The 15,312-nt window shown below is 32.3% G+C and overlaps 1 protein-coding gene across 1 annotated transcript in view; it reads left to right on the top strand.

Moving 5' to 3' along the window:
• Nucleotides 1-12,373: 12,373 nt before the first annotated feature.
• LOC143223512 (17S U2 SnRNP complex component HTATSF1-like) overlaps nt 12,374-15,312 on the top strand; it is an 80,376-nt gene continuing 77,437 nt past the window's right edge. The window contains 1 exon segment of the mRNA XM_076451589.1: nt 12,374-12,531. The gene's annotated coding sequence lies outside the window, so the exon portion shown is untranslated.

Here is a 15,312-nt window from a genome sequence, read left to right as displayed (position 1 = left end):
GTAGCTAACTAATGACTAATTATTGACATAACCAATCGGAGGCTTCTGTTAAATGAGTAGCTATTGTGTGTTACAACAGTTCCGACTCGTCTGAATGAAAATGATTTGACCTAACACCTCTGTCTAACCACCTTTTACTTAGGGAGAGAGCATATTATTAAACTATCTCTACTAAAATGTACATATTTACTTTAGCGTGGGAAAGAGTTTCCCCGTATATTCTTACAAACAAACTTCATATATGACTTTAGGTGAAAATTCGTACTAAATTAAGGAATTATTTATCAGAATACTTGTGAAAATTATTTACCAAGTTTAAAGATCCCAGTACATAAGACGAGCCAATAAAATACTGATTCAATCTCACTTGTTTTGGTCATCACTATTTTCTTATAGAGTGGTTAGTATAATACCTACTTCCTGTTTTTTTAATTTCTGTAAAATCTATTCCATAGATTAAACAGTGCGTACTATAATTATTGATGTCTATCTTTCCCAGGTTCATATATATGAAATATTCCCTTTCCCTTTTATCTAGAAATCCCAATTAAAATTTAGTGATCTAACTTCTGTAATAATATTGCACTAATATCTATGTCCAGGACATCTGTGTCCCAAACACAAATGGTATCTGGCTGAAAACAAGCCAAGACCCCAACAAGCTCAGTTTAACTACTTAGAATGACTGCGCAGACATTTTGACCCTAGATAAATGTCTAATACTAGTAGTGATACTACATCTGTTTAAAATTTCACAAATGAGCAGTAAGTGAAAGCAAATCCAAAGAGCATCAAACCTTGTTTTAGACATAACCCTTCCCAGTTCCCAAACTGCTTTTTTTTTCACCAGATTGGTAAAGAATCAAGCCCTATTAATCTGTTGCCTCCGAAATTCAAGCTCAACATGAAATAAATTAAACTTCCTGAACTTCAACTGCATTCTTACAGAATTGTGTTCAACTTGTTAATAGTTTATGTAAAATTCTTTCCACATACAATAAATAATATTTAAACAGAATTCGTCTTTTCTACTGAGACCTATTTCATCAAGTAGCTTTACCTCACTCACTTGCACTAGTGATGAAAGATGCTCAAGAAAAGTGATTATGAAAGTCTCTTCTGATTCTTTTGCCCTTTTTGCTTCTATTATTGATGTCTTACATTTTCCTTCAAAAATATTTTCCTGTAAAACCACCTTTTCCACCAAATCCATCAATAGTGATGGATGTGATCATCAATAGTGATAGACACACATGTGTGTGTGTGTCTTTCCCTGAATACATTAACTGGTCTGAGTTGCATGTCATTATTGGAATCTGAGTCACTTATGGTGATGTCATACTCTGGCAACGGCTGTCTAAAATGACTGAAATGTTGCTGTATAATTGGGCCAGCTTTTTTTTATGTCGAGATATAATGAAATGAAGTGCAATTAATCTTTTCTACAGTTGCACAACAGTTTTTCATTTGTTTTAATTTTTGATGAAATCTTCACTCTGGACAGGCATTTTTTACTTACGGCTTTTTCAGGATGTTTATTCCTATATAATATTGGCCAAAATTTGTTTTATTCAATGTTAGTGAGGTATTCTTTACCTCTCCCTTTACTATTATGCTTTCTTTATTCCATGTATGGAGTTCCACTTCAAGGAATTGTGAAATAACTGGTATATTGTTAAGAAGAATATTACACTTTCAATCTATAAATCAACATAACAGATATCCACAAAGGTCTAGAAGGATTACTAAGCTGCTTCTAATAAGCCAATCAATTATACTAACAGTTTATTTAATGGACTTTTCGCTTTTTTTTTCCAAATTTCCAGTCGCATTCTCTTTAATAATAACATTTATAAATATGGATTTTATAGAGAGGTAAAACATTATCCATACTCTCAACATTATTATTCCATCATTAAGCTGAGTGCCTTGAATTTCACATGATAAAAGATCATATTTTCAGCTAAGTCAAAGTGCTGTTACAATTATTCCATTTGAATATCTGGAAGACATGTATTTGGTAAATGGCACCTAATCTAAGACCAGCAGTGGAAACCATTATATGATCAGTTGCTCTAAAATTTTCAATAACCTCTTAAGGTCCTAATTTTCTTCTCTTTTGGAACTGAAATATTATTTAGTTTCAATAACCAGGTAGACTATATCACCATTGCAAACCTTCTCTTTGTCAAACCTGTGAAGCTGGAATAATATCTCAAACTTCGCCATGCTATTCAACATTCCATGCACTGTAATTATTGGGCTATAAATATCTTTACATTTGGTGAAGTGTCTTTCATTTTTATTACAAATACCTTTCTTACCAACTTCATGAGCCCGTCAATGATTATTATCCTCCCTGGAACTCTGCACTTGTCCAAAATCCCTGAGTCATCATTCTTTCTCTGCTACTACTCCCTACAACCCCCAGTTCTAGAGTTTCTCGGTAGTGTAATCTCTGAATTGTTATCGATCCTACCTTTTGTAAAGTAGGTCACAGAATATGAAATCTTTACAGCAGATTATCCTCTGCTAAAGATAAACAGCCACTGTCTTAATAATATGATATAGGCAGTGAACTAGATGACAAAGGCAAATAATAGTTCATGGAAAAGCATTCTAAGATATTTCACACGTGTTAAATATATTTTAACTAAAGTTTTTTTAATTAGTTTAGTTTTTAACATATAGTTTGTACACAGTTATTGCAATTAAAACGTAGAAGCTATAACCCAATGTTTTATTTTGTATTTGATTGAAATTTAAATGTTATGCCAATAATTGTCGAATGGTAATCTAGCTGGTAGTAGATGGTATTTCCAAACAAAGGTTTATGAAGAAAAGCATTGATATTATATTTTATATAGAACTCACTCAATTGGCATTAGTTATTATCTTCAAAACTGTAAGACACAATATTTTGGTATCGTTTTCTAAGAGATATCGTCCCTTTACGTAATTTCACCAGAAAGGAATGTTGGTAAAAAATGTCCCGTGTTTCCTCCACAAACATTTAAATAGTATTCTTCTCGGTTCTGGAGAATCTTCAGAGTTGTTGTTGTTTTTTGTCTTAGTGTTTACATCTCAATCAGAAAGTTGCGCACTACTTCACTGAGGTGAAAAACTGTCCAAATGCCTCTAGATTCTCATTAGAGTATTTCAAGTAATTATTTTTTTACCTTAAGTATTTTCAGCAATAGCATAAAACAACAATACAAATCAGAATACAGTTACCACACAAAAAGGCTTTCAATAACACTTTCAAACCAATACATCAAGTCAGATCTGGCAAAGTATGGTCATACACTTATTCCACGCAGTTTAACGCAGTAATTTTCAAAAAATTCTTTATTTTAAGTATATAATGTTTTCACATAAAACGTGGTCAATACAACCATTAAGTTTTCTTCATCCAACTGCCTTTGTTGTATTATAAAGATAATATTTTCTACACACATTAGTTATATTGCTGTAACAGTGCACAATGCCAATAACACCGATATAAACAGTGTCCTTCACTGATAGACCAGACGATATCTAGAGGTTTGACCTCCCCAATGTTGAATGAGAGTAACCAGTCAAGAGAGAAGTGCTAGTCACTATAGGTAAACTCGAAATTCCCCGTTAAGCAAGAAATTGTAGATTTAAGAAGTATACATAGAACCTCCAGTAGGTCTATTGATAAAAACACATCTTGTGAAAAAATCTGTTGTCCAGTTTACAAATCTATTAGCAGCCAAACATCCAGAATTCTAATGCAAGTACACATATGCACATACTGTATTTTATACTGATTTGAAAATATTTTGATTTTCATTTTGTGTGACATACCATTTACAGTCTGTTATATTTTTATTTGAACTCAGTTAGTTTAGCTTCCATTAGACTAATTTTATAAATTAACCTGAAGATCCTTTTATTATAAAATAGACGTACCTAACACCTTTTATAAATAAATAAACATATAAACAGCTGAGGCGCATGTACGCCAACTGAACAATTAAAACGTAGTAGTTCTACGTTCTTATTGTCCATGAAACTATATTTAGGACCTTTTCTGGGATATGACTTGTTCCGATTTATGCCAGCATTCAATATTTGTGTTGCGCCATCTATTGATGAATCTTTAATAACTATTTAAAACCTATTGACATGTGCAAGGCGATGTTGGCCTCTATCCCTATTCACTAAGCTTCAATTTACTTAATAGATATACCAAACTTTAAAAATGCGCTGCCTTCTTTTCACTAACCGATAGTTCTCTTTTTCCCAGTCAATAGAGTGTTAAAAGAGATGCATATTCAACTACAGTAGTATTCAATATCAGTAAAAAAGACAAACATGATTAAGAAGAAACCCTAATATTAGCTGAGACAAAACCGTAGTAAGCCTCTAACTCAATCCTTTACGTAAATAAACAATTCTAAATTTTTAAAAAGTTTCGTAAAAACTGATTGTTTTGAAATACCTGCGAAAATCCATTTTGATTTAATATATCTTTAATATTAAATAGTGCATTGAATTTTGTATAGGGTAACTGCAAAAGGTGTGTCTAATAAAAGCGATAACATCTGCTCATTTTTGAGATTTGTGGTGACAAGAAAAAATATCCAAGCACTTGTTGCTATGGGTAAGTTTAGGAAATACGGCACATCCACATTCAAGTGTCCAAGGGGCCAGAACATATAAAGAAGAATTATTTTATTCTGTAACTAAACTACACTGAATAAATTCATAGCCAAATGTTCCATAACAAAACTGGCAACTGTTGCTGATACAGGTGATTCCATGGCTTCTAATGTAGATAACTGTAAATAACACTGTCATATACAAACAGAATAATTTCAAAACAGCATTTCAAAGAATGGATGACCCTTCTAACAGTTAACTATGGGATGGTAAATATCCAAAGAAAATAAAAAAGGAGTGGAAGCAAAAACGTATTTCACTGCATTCTAATGTCTCAGCTGTTCTTTTTAACTTATTTCGTTTTAATCAATACTATACTTGACTCCTTTTTAAGAGCCAATTTGAGAATGAAAACCCCTTTGCTAATGTTTTAAAGTTTGAATTTAAATAGATTTATAATCCTTCTGTCTTTTAATACTAAACTTTTTATTTTCATTTGGTGATACCGCTAAGCTTTAACACCTATGACTCAATAGCGTTAGGATTTAAAAGGAAGAATCTAGATACAGTAACAAATAAATCAATGGAATTATCGAGGCTGTACTCTATTGTAAGTGGTAAGACAGATCACTTTCTAGTGTGTATGTGTTTGTGCATAAAAATACATTGGTTACATGTCAAAACAAGCAAATCTTCTTTTAAAGATCACTGAAATACTTTATACAAGTTTGATCTCCTTCTTACTGACGAAAAGATCTTGAGTTATTGGAAAGTTCAGAGGAGTGAATATAAGGTTTAACTTTTGGTACTTTAAGATCCCTTAACTTATTTTCTCTTGAGGAAAGAAGTGTAAGAAGAGATCTTTATTAGAGTTTACAATATTAACTTGATGATAAACGAAACAAAAGCCTTTGGTTTATTTGAGCTACAAATTTTCAAAACAATAGGACGAGTAGATATAGTTAAAAAATCATGCTATGCTCTAAACCTGTATTCAAAAGCTGATTCGTTTGCCAGAAATTCCAGAATAGTTATAAACATTTAAAGTTTCGTTAGTCGCCGTTCATTCTGTTTCAAATTGCTTTACTCTTGCTAACAGAAACTGTCTGAATATTTGAACAATGGTCATACATTGAATTGCACTCAATTGGACAGTTCGGTATTTTGGCTTGTGAAATGCCTGTTACATGAACAAAATCTGTTGTAAAAGCAAGTTATACTGTTAATACAACATCTATTTTTCATACTTAATCGTGAGAAATATAGAACTAGAGAACACAAATATAAATGTTTGCAGGATAGGAGTCATCTTTAACTAAGAACATTTTATTTTTCTTAGAGGATGATTGATCTATGGAATGGGTTTCCTTCGGATGTTGTAGAGGCAATAAATCTAAGTTAGTTCAAAAGAAAGCTTGATAAGTATATAAGTGTTAAGGGCTAGCTTTAAGATTATTTTAAAATTTAATTATTAATTGTTTTAATTTAGTTAAATGGAAGAGAAAACTGAGATGTACCAATAAGTCACATGTTGTCTCAAAACATTATGTTATATTAAATTAACAGTACAAATACTCTTCCTTTGCTTGATTTCACAAAGAACAATGATTGGTGAAAATAATCATACTACATTTTCTGTGTAGTCTATGTTAGGTTGATTATATTATGTTAAATTAGATTTGTTAGTATGTAGCTCACATAGTTACCATTAATGGGACTAGTAATATGTTATGTTCAATATAATCATGTATTTATAGTAAAAACTGTAGATAACGTGAAGATCAATCCCACTATTCGTTTGTAAAAGAGTAGCCCAAGAGTTGATAGTGGATGGTTATGACTAGCTGCCTTCCCTCTAGTCTTACACTGCTAAATTAGAAACGGTGAATACAGATAGCCCTCGAGTAGCTTTGTGCGAAATTAAAAAACAAACAACAAACATTAGGCGATATACAGCACAGCTGTATAGTCATTTACCATTTCACTATCTAGATAATGGCCACGTATTTACCTTTCTCATAATTTATTTTCATGATTGCATACATACGCCACTTTGGACATTGTTACCTCTTCCATCAAATGTGACAAAAGTAATGTTTTCAACACTGTTTGGAAAGTCTTGCTTGTAAGTCCTCGAGCTTACTTCTGAGCCCCTGAAAGCCAATGCGTAAGGTCAATTGCAGTTCTGTTATTTTGCCGCAGTAGTGTGCTTTTCAATGTATATTGAATCACCGTACAAAGCAATACGTGCATTATACCTAGCAACAAACATTCAGGAATAAATAACGTGCCCTTTTTATTATTAAACATTTAAAAACTTAATTATTGCTATTCTATATGACGTATTTTAAACAACATGTAGATAGTAACATGGATTATGTGGAAAATAAAAAAGTTTTCAATGAAATATAAAGTAGCCGTAATTGTGACATCACCAGTAAAATTTAACAGCTAGTACTTTCGATAGCTTTAAAATTTGAAGATTAAAATCTGATCTTGGTTGCTGCTCACAGATGCTTTAGTCTTAACTGTTTTATTTTTCTAGCATGATTATTTCATGGACTAAATTGTCTACGGTAGTTGTGAAGGTGGAGCTTTACAAGAGTTTAGAAGAAGAATTGATTATTTTCTTTAAAATAAGAATTAAGTATAATTTTTTAAACTCTGGAATGGATGTTCAGGGACAATATTTTATACCTTTTTATGATGGTTTTATTTCGTTAGATCCATATATATATAATTAGCGGGTTCGGCTATTTCAGCCACGTTCACTGCTAACAGGTGCATAAAATCAAGACAAACGTTAGCAGTAGAATGGGGCGTACTGAAGAGCTCAGTGACTTTTAACATGGCACTGTCATTGGATGTCACCTTTCGAACAAGTCAGTTCGTCAAATCTCTGCCCTGCTAGAGCTGCCCCAGTCAGCTGTAAGTGCTGTTATTGCGAAGTGGAAAAGTCTAGGAGCAACAACAGCTCAGCTACGAAGTGATAGGCCACACAAGCTCACAGTATGGGACCGCCAAGTGCTGAAGCTCGTAGGGCGTAAAAATCGTCTGTTCACAGTTGCAACACTCACTACCGAGTTCCTAACTGCTTCAAGAAGCAACGTAAGCACAATAACTGTTCGTCGAGAACTTCATAAAATGTGTTTCCATGGCCGAGCAGCCGCACACAAGCCTAAGATCACCATGCGCAATGCCAAACGTTGGCTGAAGTGGTGTAAAGAACACCGTCATTGAATTTTGGAGCATTGGAAACGCATTCTCTCGAGTTATGAATCACGCTTCACTATCTGACAGACTGACGGACGAATCTAGGTTTGGTGGATGTCAGGAGAGCGTTTATTGCCAACTGTAAAGTTTTGTGGAGGAAGAATAATGGTCTGGAGCTCTTTTTCATGGTTTGTGCTGGGCTCTTTAGTTCCAATGAAGAAAAATCTTAATGCTACAGCATACAATGAGATTCTAGAGAATTGTGTGCTTCCAACTTTGTGATAACAGTTTGGGGAAGGCCCTTTTTGTTTCAGCATGGCAACGCCCTCGTGCACAAAGCGAGATCCATAAAGACATGGTTTGCCGAGATTGGTGTGGAAGAACTTGACTAGCCTGCACAGAGCCCCAACACCAGCCTCATCGAACACCTTTGGAATGAATTGGAACTCCGACTGCGAGCCAGGCCTTCTGACCTGACATCAATGTCCGACCTCACTCATGCTCTTGTGGCTGAAAATGAGCGAATCCCTGCAGCCATGTTCCAAAATCTAGTAAAAAGGCTTCCCAGAAGAGTGGAGACTTTTATAACAGCAAAGGGTGGACCAATTCCATATTTATGCCCATGATTTTGGAATGAGATGCTCAATAAGCACATATGGATGTGATGGTCGGGTGTCCACATACTTTTAGCAATGTAGTATATATATATATATATATATTCACACACAATAGATCAGGGATGGGCAACTTATTTTCATAGAGGCCACAACTATGGCTAATTAAAACAACGCTGGCCACACTATTAAAAAACTGAAAGATGTTAGTTTAATAAAAATAATTGCATTTTAACTAACCTTCAATATGACAATTGATGTGGTTTTCATCAACAAGTTGCGTGAAATTTTGCTTAATATCTATGCTCAATTAGCATCTAAGCTCTGCCTCTAAATTTATGTCAATAAGCCGAGATCTATATTTAGACTTGGGAAATTTTAGTGTAGAAAATGTTGACACACACACCCATATGGATCCAGACATGGAAAATAATTTTGAAATTGCTATCTTTATATTTGAAAGACTCTCATTTATCAGAATAATGAGCCACGTCTCTCTGACAGAACATTTTTGTTTACCTTTTATGTTCTATACTTTGCGGGGTAAACATCTCATCTTCAAATTCACGCTTTTACAAAGACAAAAAAGACGTAATTTTCTTACTAAAATTTCCTAAATCAAATTAAAATGGATCATACAAAAATTCAAATATCAATTTCAAATTTTTAAATTCGAAGAAACGTGATTCAAAGTTTTGAGATAGATGTTTGATCCAGTTTACACAGAGATCATCTTTAGCATCAGAGAAATCATAGTCCTTATTATTTTCTAGAAAACTATTCAACTTTACAAAATGTGTCAAATCATTCTTTTGTAATTGTTCCGTAAAAAGGTTTAGTTTTAATTGAAATTCACGAATAGACTGTGATTGCTCGCTTGTTATTTTACCTTTTTCCTAAAGCTTCGTATTCAAATTATTCAAGTGAGCCATCATGTCGTACAGAAAGTGTAAATCATATTACCATGGCATAGTTTCAATTTCAGGAATTTTTCAATATTACATTTTTCAACAAAATACTCTTTTATTTGATTTATATATAAATCGTTCAAAGACTTTTCCTCTACTTAACCATCTTACATTTGCAAAATCGGTAAGATCATCAAAAGCACAGTCACTACTTTTCTTCAAAGACTGAACAAATTGTCGATGGATGAGAGACCTTCCACTTCTAGTATAATTAACAATTTTTACAACAGTGCCCATTAATTTTTTCAATTCATCACTTTTAGACATCTGAGTACATAAATTTTCCTGATGCAAAATGGAGTGGAAATATGGCAGCGTGGACTTTACATTATTTTCAATTAAATACTGCTTCAAAAGAGAAACAAATTCTAATTTCGTCCCAGTCATGGCGGAAGCACCGTCTGTTGTAACAGAAACCACTTTTTTAAAATCCGGATTTAATATCTTTATTTTACATTTCAAGACATGTTTCAAAGATGTTTTTTCCACATGTTCGATCTCGTAGTCCACAAAGACCAAGCATCTCTTCCCTCACTTGAAGATCTAAGATCTGAAGTTACACATCGAACCCAAAATATCAACTGTACAGTGTCATTAACATCTGTTGACTCATCTAGTGCTAAAGAAAAATACAAAAAGTATTTTAGTTCTTCAAGCAATTGATTTTTTATGTATTTCGCTAACTCTAGCATTCTGCGGACAATTATTCTTCGACATAATTGCAAATTATTAACCTTTTGAAGAACATCATATTTTATTTTTGAATCATAATTTCCCAATAGAGTTTCAATGGCCACAATCAATATTTCTTTTACTAGTTCAGCATCATAAAATGATATCTTTTTTGAGCTAGAATCCAAGCTAATTTATAGGCAGCTAACGTAACTAGTTTTATCAATGATAAAAAAATTTAGACCTTCCTTTTGTTCATGAAGTTATGCTTTCAGACGGCTAATTTCTTTCATACGATTTTTGCTATCAACTGGAAATTTTACATCAAATTCGTTGTGAAAATTGTTAATGTGTTGCTTAAAGCTATATACTTTCTAAAAACTTTGTTACACAAAAGACACACTGGCTTATTATTTGCTTCAGTCACTGCAAATTTCAACTCCCAACTTTCATTAAATTCTCGTTTCGCGTTTTTCCAGTTACACGCCCTTCTATTTTCTGCAGTAATGCCAGAATCATATTAAATTTTCTTTATTTTCTGAGTGTTCACCATCATTTAGATTCTTTCGTTTTCGAATTATACACTTATCCATATCATGCGATTAAAAACAAAATATATTTAAACATTTAAAAGTTGCACAATAAAAATGTGTTTGTAAGCGCATGCAAAACAATGCACATTCGATAACAAACATATAAACCAGACTGACGTTACAAAATGGGCGGAGTCTGTGGCAGTAATGAAGCGCGCGACATTAGCGATCACGTGAGGCAGTGCCGTTGCTGATTACCAAATTTGCGATAAAAAGATAAATGATGGTAAAAGCATATTTCTGGACTCGAGCTGGCCGAAATTGTGCTATCCACTGGCTACATGTGGCCAGTGGCCATGGAGTTTCCCACCCCTGCAGTAGATAATCCTTATTGTCGCTATACTATGCTAAATAAAATAGAAGATTAATAGTTTGTGTTTTATTACTGTTCAGTGTAACTTTTTCATTTAAATGTGGACTTTCAGCTCATTAATTTAATTTCGTTAATTTCATAATTTACAGATGTTTCATTATTACAAAATAAAAATAAATATTTGAATAGGTATTTTCCCGCTAGAGGGCAATCTTTTTTGAAGAATAAAGGTATTGTGAGTTCATAATTTTCGAATTTGAAAAACTTATTTACGATGAATGAGAAAAACATGTTTATTGCCATATATAATTACTAGTCTGTAATTTAATCGTACTGCACATGTGAGTGTGAGAAGCTGTATTAAAAAGTCGAAGTGTGCTTACAAATAAAAGTAGTAATGGTAATACTATTTAGTTTAGCCTAACTTACATAGACAAACCCAAAGTTGGATTCTTGGCAGTGTAGTACAATTTGGAAATTTTTTATTTAACTTATCAGTCAAGTGGCAAAGTTGATCTACAGCAAAGAAAAGAACAATCAAAACTGAGGGCCAACTACATTATACTCTGTTTTATTCTCAGTAATTCATATAGACAACATGGTTTGATAAAGGAAAATCTTGCTCTACAAATCTTTCGGCATTATTTGAAAAGGTTAATGCAAATTTAAATTAAGGTGAGGGTGTAGGTTTGGAAATCTGGATTTTCAGAAAGTATCTGACAACACGTAAAATTCTTATAAAAATATCTATAATCCAGGTATGGGGAATAAATTAACCAAGTGTATAGAATTAGAACTTAGAAGAATGACTGGAAGGAAGAAAGCAGAGGTTATTACAAATGCAGTTCAGTCAGATTGATATAATATCACAAGTAGAGTGCCTTTGTACTCAATATTCAGACCTTTGTCTTTTCGATTTACTTCAGTGAAGTACTTGAAGGAATGATCAATAAATTACTTAAATTTGCAAATATTATTAAAATCTCAGGTGCTGCTGATTTACTAAATGATTTAATCAGTCCTTTAATCCATCTAAGCAGTATGATCTTGCTGTTGGGAGTGCAAATAACATTTTAGATTATACCTACATAAATATTTAATACAAGTATAAAGAGATTGTCATTTTATTGCATAGGTTACTAGTTAGGCCATATTTGGAGTATTGTGTTCAGTCTTAGGCTCCTTACTTCAAGAAGAATGTTGAATTGTTGGAAAGAATTCAAAGGAGGGTTACCAGAATGGTGCCTGGGATAGAGTTAATTTCAAATTGTTTTCTCTTGAAAAAAGTAGAGTTAGAGAGGATCTGTTTAGGGTGTTCAAGATTGTAAATGGAATTAATAATGTTGATGCATCATTTTTTTCATTCTTAGCAGTGAGAATAGTAGGACTATGGAACTCAAGTATACATTTTGGCAGGGTAGAAGTCATCTTTAGCTAAGACAATTTTTCTAACAAGGTTGTTGGCTGGCCTTTGGAATGGGTTGCCTTTGGATGTTGTGACAGCAGTAAATTTAAGAGTTTAAAAAAAGGTTGATAAGTTTAAACTTTAAGGTTTTTTTAAAGTTTATTAATAGTTCCTGTTTAGATGAAGGGACAATTGAGATGGGTCAGTAAGTTCCATGTTGTTCCAAAATATAAATGTGTGTGTGACTATGTAGCTCAACCAAGTAACTTAAAACTAATTATACCTAATATACCAAAACAGGTTCATATGTGCATAAATAATTACTGTATAGATGTGTTCCAATGGCTATGCAAAACATTCATATAAATAGTCTCTGCTTAAAAACTGCAGGGCCTAAAGAAATGTATTATGCATTGTTGCTCATAAGATCATATAATTATCACTGTATTTCTTCCCATTGTGAAATAGAAATTGTAAACTTTTGAACAGGACTTAATACTTCACCCTACATACATAAAACTAGATCTGGAGAATTAGAGTAGAATTTGTTAATAAATTAGTCACCAGGCTTATTAATTTCATTCAACAAATAACAAGAGACTTGTATAATTTAAATAATTAAAAATAATAATAATTGGAAACTAATTTGTATTAGTTCATTATCTTCATTGTTTACATATTTAACTGTAATTGTAATTAATAACTTATTTTATGACTCATTGATGAACTCAATGCTCATAGGTAATTGATTACAATTATTAATCAAGTTAGCTGTCCAGAAACAATTTTTATATTAAGATGATTCCTTTGAAAAATACTGAATCATGATGTTATCCTAGTCTATATTTAAGCCTAATTCTTATTCAATTTCTTGTGATATTTCAATAGAACAGAGACTTGTATCTCAGAATGGCTGGTATGGATATTAACACTTTTAATGATAAGCAGAGAACAATTTTTTTACCTTTCTAGGTCATCTGCAGGTTAACAAAGAGTTTGCAACTGACCATTGCTGGGCATGTCTTAGGAATGAGAGTATAAACAGGTGTAGGATTGTAGGGGACATTGCATTTGAATGCTAGGTTATTAATTAATATTGGTATAAAGGTGTTTGTTTATTTTTGGTTTTAGTTGTTGTATAAGTAGTGCTTCTCTGATTTTGCATTTGTTTATATTTGTTTCCCTACTTAGTATGTGGGTGCTTTTTTTGGTTATGTTGTGTTTATTTGATTTGTAGTGTTCAAAAATGTGTGAAGATGTTTTTTGTTGTTGTTCTTTGAATCTAGTTTCAATTTTGACTATGTTGCTCAACGTATTAAGAAACCAAATAAACACAACCACAAATCTATGCTCACCTAATGAAATTAACAATGAAATCAAGAAAATAAAACAACAATTCATCAACATCAACAAATTTCCTCAAAAAACACCATGGAAAAAAAATTATACACACACACACCTAAACCAATAACAAACAAACAACAATAAATTCAAAGATACAACAAATTACAAAACCTTAGACTACTGCATCACATATGTTCCAGACATCAACAAAAAAAAATAACATTTGGAAAAAATCTTAAAACATAACTTTTCAGTAAATACCAAATTTACTCAAAAACCAGGTACAAAACTAAAGTCCATACTATGTAAAAACTACACTGACAAACACAATACCAACATAATTTATAAAATACAATGCAGCAATTGACACAACTTTTATATTGAAAAAACAAGCAGAAAAATGGAAATTAGATTCAAAGAACACGAAAAATGCCATGTTTTTTAACACTGCAAATCAAATAAACACAACATAACCATAGAAAACACCCATATACCAAGTAGGGAAACAAATACAAGCAAATGCAAAATCAAAGAATCCATATTTATATAACTAAAACCAAAATTAATCCAATGTAAAGGAGCACCTGTATACCTATACTAATTAATAACATAAAATTCAACTGCAATGTCCCCTTCAATTCCATACCTGTTTATACTCTTGTCCCTAAGACGTGCCCAGCAACAGTCAGTTGCAAACTTTCTCTTTATTAATCTGAAGATGACCTAGGAAAATCGAAACATTGTTCTCTGCTTATCAGTAAAAGTGTTAATACCCGTACCAGCCATTCTGAGACACATTTTTATTTTAAGTGTGTTTCTCATTACCAAGGACAGAGACTTGAAAACATATTTAATTGATTCACAATCTCTATCACACTTCAGATATTTTTAGATGTAAGTTTATTATTGTATTTATGCTTAAAAAAAGAAAAGTTAAATATGCAAGAAGTTAAAAGCAGTTTTTCATCATGTGTTAGAGTTATAAAAGATTAATTGACCAGTTACAATAAACATAACTCATAATGTGTATTGTGAAGCTCGAGAACACTTGAAGCATAATTCAGCATCAAATTGAACTTTACAACCTAATAACATCAAAGTAACAGAAAACATTGTAAGTACTGCATCAAATCTGATGTCTTTTTTCTTTTAACATTTTGATATACATTATTTGGTATTGTAGAAGTTTTTAGTTTGCATTATATTTAGTATTATAAAGATTTGAATTGAAATTTCATGGAATATGATACAACATGCACATACAATATCATGAATATTTCAACATGCTTCTCTCCTTACTTCAATACATTTAATATGCATACCAACATTAAAATTACCAGATCATGCATTTGCACACACCTATATATGCTACATTAATCTCACCTCTTATTCTAAGTGTTCAAAAATTTACGTTATTTTCAGTTCCAGCAAGAGTACTTGGTCTCCAAGCGGTTATAACTGCTAGTTCGTATGGAAGACTAATTGGTCTATGGCCTTTTCTAGAATTGTCTAACAGTTCTACAATGATGTTTACATGGTTGATATTCAGTAACATTCACTA

Source organism: Tachypleus tridentatus, chromosome 8, assembly GCF_004210375.1.
Source record: "Tachypleus tridentatus isolate NWPU-2018 chromosome 8, ASM421037v1, whole genome shotgun sequence".
In the NCBI taxonomy this organism is placed as follows: domain Eukaryota; kingdom Metazoa; phylum Arthropoda; class Merostomata; order Xiphosura; family Limulidae; genus Tachypleus; species Tachypleus tridentatus.
The sequence above is the reverse complement of the archived record's forward strand: the minus strand, read 5'-3'. Positions and strand labels throughout refer to the sequence as shown.